Source organism: Durio zibethinus, chromosome 7 (genome assembly GCF_047325235.1).
Source record: "Durio zibethinus cultivar Kanyao isolate XHJ-2024 chromosome 7, ASM4732523v1, whole genome shotgun sequence".
Lineage (NCBI taxonomy): Eukaryota > Viridiplantae > Streptophyta > Magnoliopsida > Malvales > Malvaceae > Durio > Durio zibethinus.
In genome coordinates this window covers 15,752,874-15,761,056 of record NC_143168.1, presented here as the reverse complement: position 1 = coordinate 15,761,056, position 8,183 = coordinate 15,752,874, and the positions used below count along the sequence as shown (strand labels likewise).

General features: G+C 28.8%; 1 pseudogene; it reads left to right on the top strand.

The window, feature by feature from the left end:
• The first annotated feature begins 7,415 nt into the window (after window positions 1–7,415).
• Window positions 7,416–8,183, top strand: LOC111277929 (uncharacterized protein At5g48480 pseudogene; annotated as a pseudogene).

Genomic DNA, 8,183 nt, shown 5'->3' with positions numbered 1-8,183 from the left:
ATCGATATGATGTTTAAATTTCATACAATAATTAAAATTTTACCATATTTAGGAGAAAGACAAATAGTGAGAATAGATTTGTAGAATATCATATCATGAAAACTCTGTAATTCCATTAGGTTTAGGAATATGAATTTGAAAATGGATTTGGACTTCGTTAAATCGATTAGCATTTTTTTTTTTAGCTTTATTATCATACAAATAAGGCTTACCCACAAAATCAAAAGGCCTAATTGAATTTGGAGTTTAATTCAGTTGATTTATGTAATTATCCTTAAAGAGTGATATTTAACAAGTCTAAAGCTTGAATCTCAATGCCTCTAGCCCCTTCCTCTATTCCTAAGCCGACATGCACCTCTTACGTACCAAAAAAATTCAAAAGCCAAATTAGGTATATTTGCTTAGCTGATTAGTTTGTTTTTTTTTTTAATTTTAAATCAAGCTATTTATTATTAATAGAGAAACTTATCTTCTTTCATTAATTTTTAACTATGTTTCTCTCTTTTGTCTTTCTAAATTCCTTTTCATTATCTCTCATCTTTTTTCCCCATTGTTTTCTTCTTTTACATGATTTCTATTTTTGTTTGTTCTTTTTTTTCAAGTTCTTATCCCTTTTTTTTCCTCTTACTATTTTCCAACCCAATGAAATCTTTTTTTTTTCTTCTAGATGGTTCTTTTCACTTTATTTTTTATTTTGACTTAAGTTTCTACATTGTTCTTATTTCTTATTTTTTTTTTAATATTAATGGCAAATAATTCTTCTATCCCAAACTTTAAATAAAAAAGTTAACCAATTAACAAACATTTTAATAAAAATAATAAAAAAATAAAAGAATTACAAAAGTATTAAAATTAATATATATAGTATTTCATATATTGTGATAATAGTTTTTTGTTAATTTTTTATACTATATTTTGAGTGTTGTATTTTTATTAATCATTTGATTAAGTGTATGATTTTCAATTTATTGTTGTTTATAAAAATATTTTTTTGTAAAAATATTTAATACAAAATAACAAATAATTTAATTTTTTGTTATTTTTTTAATATTTGTATTTGTCACGTTATATTTTTTAAAATTTTATTTTATTATAATAATTTAATATGTAGTTAAGTTTTATGTAATTAATTTAATATGTAATTTAATAAAGTTATTATAGTAATTTTTGTAAAATGTCACATATCAAATTTTCATAAAGCAATGACAAGGGTATTTTAATAATTTAATGTATAGTTAATTTTATATTATATTAAAATTTATCATGCAATTTAATAAAGGTATTATAGTAAATATAGTTATCAGGATCTAGCCTAAATATAGAAATACTCTTGGTGATTATTATTTATATAAGTTATTATCTCGATTTTGTAGGACAAATTAAAAATCACTAAGTTAGAAATATTTTTGAAACTCTACCTTAATATAGGAGAATGAAAAAGATATATCATACTTAGAAAATTTTTATTTTGATCCAAAAATAAATTGTTTTGCTTTTCAAAGAAAAAAAAACCTTAAATATGTTTTGCCCTTTAAAAAAAGAAAGAGAAACGATTTGCTTTTTTAGAATAAAAAAAGAAAAAGGAATTAACCTTAAACATTAGAATAAGATCATTTTACCAAAGTTTAAGGATAACATACAATTAATTGATACCATTTTTTATGATTGTTGTGGAGGTGTTAATCATTCTCCATGCGTAACTAATTCTTAAACCCTAAATTTGATTTTCATAAAACTTAATTTGTTCTTTTTATAAAACTTTTAAAATCTTTTAAATATTTTATTAAAAAAATAAAATATTTTTGGGTGACCAATTACGCCATAAAAGAGATTGATGGCAACTCTTTGTTTTATTTTTATCGAAAATGTTTTTTAGCCTTTCTTTTTCTCATCCTCCGTTCATTCGATGTTCAAATCACCACCCTTGTCCCAAAATGTCATGACATATATGACCTTTTCTCCCATATTAACCTTCATTAGGGTTTTTTTTTTTTAAATAAGGCATATTTCTTGAATGATGGTAGGGGAGCATAAAAAACAAAAAAAATAAGAAAAAGAAAATGAATAAATGAATGAAAAAGATGAAAAGAAATGAAATGCACCTGAGACATTCAAATAAATCCAAAAGATCTCAATAAATTTATAAAGAAACCAATAAGAGAAAATCAAAAAGTTCAAAAGGAGTTAAAGTCCAAGGAAATTCCAAAAAAAAAAAATCTTTCTTCAGACTTTTTTCCAAAAAAAAAATCGATCTTCAAAATTGAGTAACTTTGTTTTAAATAATAAATAGCCATTTTTCATCATCTCTTTACAAACATAAAAATTTATCCCTTGCTACCCCTTTAAGCTCGATAAAATTCTTTCAAAATAAACTCTAACCAAGAATCACCTTCTATACTAGGAGACAAAATGGATGCATTTAAGAGGTTAAGTTATGTAAAGACCAATGATGAATCTTATATGTTGGGGGGTAAAATGTCTAATAAAAAGTCCTCAAGTTTTAATCTACTCAAAGAAAATGACAAGAAAAAAGTGAAAGAATAGGAAAATAAGGAAAAAGGGAAGAAAATGAAAGAAAGAAGAAACAAAAAAAGAGAACAAAAGAAAAGAAAGAAAGAAAAGGAAAAAAAAAAGAAATGGATGATTGCATGGGAAGAATGGGAAGAATAAAAGGACTAATACCCTAACGTGAATCTTTAAATGAAAAATTGATCTATGGTTTAATCACCCTTAAATACTTATTTTAGGCATATCTATCCCTTTCTTTGAAAACCTAAACCTTAGCCTATGTTATGTCCCAAGAAAAGTTTATATTAGATCAAGCATAGATGCTTAAAATTGAAAATCTTCTCTTTGAAGAATGGTTATAAACCTATGAACCTTTTTTTATCTTCCTTCATTCGCTAATTACCTATTTGGACTATTATCTCTTTTTGGATAAGTTTAAATTCTTGAGTGTATGGTGCAATAATAAAAAATTAAAAAAAATTAAAAAAAGAGAAAAAAAAAGATGAATGTTGCTCTAAGGTGAAAACCCTATAAAAAGGTAATCTAGAGCAAACTTTGAAGGCCATAAAGCCACTCCTGATACTAACGAGGTGAATGCTAACCAAAGGTAACCCATACCCTTTGAAACATCCAAAAGTTTCAAATGCATGAAAAAAGATTGATTTTAAAAATTTAAGCTTTTTTTTTATCCCTAAATGATCTTTCAAGAATTTGAGCCATCATAGCTGAATTTGACATCAATCAAAATATCACATTTGGACAATAAAGAAAGTGTCAAGCACGTTTGGTTTTTAAGGGATTCATGCTTTTTAAGAAAAATTTACTTTCATTTGTGAGCCTACATTGAAAAGTATACACTTTTTTTTTATCTCTTTCAAGTGGTAAAACCATTTTGATTTAATTGAAACCTCCACGTGCTGATCCATTCAATCCATTTGAAAAGAAAATTCTCCTCTTTCATTTTTAATAAGGAATACTAATTTTCAAGATACCCTTAAATCACAGTTTGTTTTGATATCTCTTTTTTTTTACTAGGGAATTTAATTATGAGGAGCAAATTTTTTTTATCATTTTGAAAAAATTTGAATAACTAGTCATGCATTTTTGTGTAAAATAAGGAAATCATGTCTGGTAAAAAAATGAAATGAATTGTGAGAATCTTTATATTGATTTGGATTCAAGAAAGAAAATTTTATGGTTTGTCTTCTTTTAATCGAGTTTAAAACCCATGTTGCATGTTGCATGTTTATATGTTATAACTAAAAATAAAAAGGAAAGTATGTTGGAAATGAAAGGAAAATAAAAAAAGCCTGGTAAAAATTGGTAAAGAAGAAAGATTAAATGAGTGGAAAAATAGAAGAATGGTAAGTTGAGATCTTTTAGGAAGAAAATGAAGACTTAATTCTGTAGGAAACATTTGCATCATTAGGATAAGTATTTGTATCCTTGTAAAGCCATTTGCATTATTACATGTACATCTTAGAAAAAACATCTGCATTTACCTAAGAACATTTGGTTTTTAACCCTTTAAATACATGTTTTAAGCCTATTTTATCCATTTCTTTCATGACCTCTCACCATGACCTACATTATAACCTTTAAAAGTCCATTTGGATAAAGTGTGAATGCTCGAATTGAATAATCATATGTTGGACTAAGGCATGCTCGTAATGGAATAATGAAATTGTGCTACATTGCTTTAGAGATTGAAGTGTGAGAGATATCACTAATGGATGGGAAAAGAAGAAAAATTAGAAAGAAAAAAAAATGAAAAAAATGAAAGAATGGAAAAAAAATAAAAATGAGAGAAAAGAAAGGCTCAAATTGAAAACTCGAAAGGATGAGTTGGGTAGAAAATCTTTGAGTTGAGAGTTGGATAGACAGTTCACATGTATGAAAGGTCAAAGACATTTGAAGATCCCTCAAAGCTAGGGCAAAGTTCAATGAGCTCAATGTGATTTTGAAAAGTCAATGGAATGAGTTTTTGAAAAAAAATTCTAGATTAATGTTAAGAATTGTTTGAGTATTCATTATTATTACTTCATTTATTCAATACCATTCCCAAAGACATGCTTTGAATTTGATCTTTTACCTAATTATTTTTGTACCAAACTCATTCCTCATTGATTACCTTTCTTCCAATTCCCTTTGTGCTCCCTTACTATTGTATCCTTATAATAAATTGAGAAAATGTATGGTTATATTATATTTATCATGATTTGAAATGATGATGAATGAATGATAATGTGCATAAAAGAATCTTGTATTCCTTTGAAAAAAAATTTAAAATGATAACGAAAAAAAGAAAAAGATGGTAGAAACCTAAAAATGATGATTTAAGAAGGCATATAGTGAAACCAAATGATGAATATAGTGATGAATTGGCCAACAAAATGAAGAGATGGCAAAATTTGAAAAGATGATATGACCAAGTGATGAATATGGGATGAATTAGTCGACATAACCTATCAATGGTGATCAAGTGATGAACATAATCTGGATCAGAGGATAAAATTTATTCTAAAATGGCTAGTATTGAGAAGCCTATGAATTGTGGTAAAAATAGTGTGGGTCAACAGATGAAATTTATGCTGAAATTGCTAGTATTGAGGATCCTGTGAGTTGTGATTAAATGATATAGGGCAATGGAATAAACTTGTTCTAAAATTGTTAGTGTTGAGAAGCCTATAAATGGTGATCAAGTGATGAAAATAATGATGATCAGTTGATGGTGTTGAGAAGCTAAACAAGGAAAAAATGTGGGATGGTGGAGTCTTGAGGACCATATTATCATATTTTGATTGGAATTTCATGACATTGATATTTGCATTACATGCATTACGTTGGCATTATTTTTTAGAGAATGTTTAAAACTTTGGTTTGGATATGCATTTACATTATGCAATAAACATTTGAATCATGGTTAAGAATATGGCATTGTGAGAATCTAGATTATTGTATTTGCATCATTGAGAAAATATTTGCATTATTGATTATGAAATTTATTGTATGCACAATTTTGAGTCACTTGAAAAGAAATTGAGAATCTTTTGATGAGAATTTTTGAGTTTTTAAATAAAAATCTTTGAATTTTCAATGAGGATCTTCGAGTTCTCAAATGAAGATCTATGAATTTCAAATGAGGATCTTTGAATGTCGAATGAGAATCTTTAAATTTCAAATGAGAATCTTTGAGGTGTGAAACCTAAAATTTGTTGAATGTGAATCTTTGAACTCAAATGAGAATCTTTGAATTTCAAATGAGAATCTTTAAGGTGTGAAACCCAAAATTTGTCAAATGTGAATCTTCAAACTCAAATAAGAATCTTTGAATTTCAAATTAGAATATTTGAGATATGAAAGCCAAAATTTGTCTAATGTGAATCTTCGAACTCAAATGAGAATCTTTGAGGTGTGAAACCCTAAAATTTGTCAAATATGAGCTTTTGGACTCGAATGAGAAGCTCTGAAATTTTAAATGTAAATCTCCAAAATTTGAATGACACTCTTTGAATGTAGATGCAAGTCTTGTAATTTGCAAGTGCGAATCTTAAAATCTTGCAAATTTGGATTCTTGTGAAACTAAAATTTTGATAATCAAACTTTAGTGAATTCTTGCAAAGTTGAAAGGTTCTTACGAATCTAAACCTTTTAATTTTAAACTCAATTTGTGAATCTTTGAGTTCCCATTACAAATTTTATCAAATCTGATCTATAACTTATATAGACATGATCGTCAAAGAGCATTTTATTTTTCAAAGTTGTGGTGCCTTTGTTTAGAATAGTAATTTATTTTTCAAAGTTGTGGTGCTTCTGTTTAGAGGGGTAATTTATTTTTCAAAGTTGTGGTGCCTAGTTTAAAGAAGCATTTTATTTTTCAAAGTTGTGGTGCCTCTATTTAAAGGAGCAATTTATTTTTCAAAGTTGTGGTGCCACTGTTTAAAGGAGCAATTTATTTTTCAAAAGTTATGGTACCTCTATTTAGAAGAGCATTTATTTTTTTAAAAGTTGTGGTGCCTCTGTTTAGAAGAGCATTTATTTTTCAAAAGTTATGGTTGAAGAGCATTTATTTTTCAAAAGTTATGGTACCTCAGTTTAGAAGAGCATTTTATTTTTAAAAGTTGTTGTGCCTTTGTTTAGAAGAGCCTTTTATTTTTAAAAATTATTGAGCCTATATTCAGAGGAGCTTGATTTATTTTTGAGAAGTTTTTATGTTATTCAAGGAGTTTGAGCAAAACAAAATAACAAAAAAAAAATATGTCGAATTGATTGGGTTGTTTACGTTTTTGCACAATTCTTGTTTTACAAAAAATTTACAAAGCTATAGACACCTCAATTTATCCAGGATCTACATTTGATTTTTGCTAATATAATAAATAAAAAATAAAAAAATGAAAAGGTTGGAAAAAAATGAAAAAAATAGGATGAGTTTAAGTGGGATTAAAATTAGGAGTTTATATGAGATTAAAATTTACAGTTAAAACTTGGAACGGACTAAAATCTTTTTTAGTTCAGGGCTTTCGGATTACACTCTATAAATGCACAGAACAGAAACACAATAAGGCAGAGATCAGAAATGAATCATAGAAAAAAGATCCAAAGATGATAAACATATAAGAAAATCAGTAGTGAAACAAAGAAATTGGCAAAGTTTGTCCTTAGAACAGCGACATGCAACAAACCATCGTGTAGAGTCACCAACTTGTAGGAAGAAGCAAGGAAAGAAGTGCCCTGACTGAAAGTCTAAAAAAGAGAGAAGCAAACCAGAAAGAGAAAGAAGCAAACCAGAAAAGTAAAAGGATTTGATAAAGCCAACAAATTGATTTTTGAGAGATTTTAGTTTAAAAGCCCACGTGCTCACAAGTTCCAATTCCCATTCTTATGAAAAGCTTTGTTTATTTTCATCAATGACGTAGCAGGAGGTCTAGAACGGATGAGCCGAAAAGGCAGTGGCAGTGGAATTCACGGTGATGAAGCCACAGCTGATAGTGGAAGCACCAAAGGCAGTTGATGCAGTGCGATTCTACAAGACCACGTTCGGCACTGTCGATAATGGTCGTACTCTTTACCCCAAGTGCAAGGTTGAGCAGAAGCTCCCTCATATCCTTTCTGTTTAGCTTAAGCTTGCTGGCTCTACCATTCTCGTATTTGACATCACTGATGACTTTGTTCCAGTGAAAAGTGAGGAAATTGGATGTGTGTTCAGCATCAAGACTGAGGATGTGGAAGCTGTAATCGCCAAAGTCATGAGTGCTGGAGTCGTTGCGAAGGGCGACGACGTGTACTATGGTGGATGCGTGGGCAAGGTCAAGGCTCTCTATAGATACGGTTGGCTCATCTGCTCTCATGCCAAGGAATGCTGCTGATGTCCCTACACTGTTGGGATCTGGTTCCTTTTCACTTTTGAATTCTGAAAGGAATGTAGAAAACAGGTAGAGGAAACCTATACCTGCCTATCTACATTGACCTCGTATGCAAGCTGATCAAGTTCGGAGGCTAAGTATAAGAGAAATTGGGGGAGGTTTTGGAAGCACCACTAAGCTCCCTCTGTTCACTCTGCATACTATGCTATTGTTAAACCATCTACAATGGTGCAAAAGATGCAGAATATAAAGAAGTTGATGGGACATCGGAATGCTGTCTATTATGCCATATTTAATCGCTTCGGGAGATAT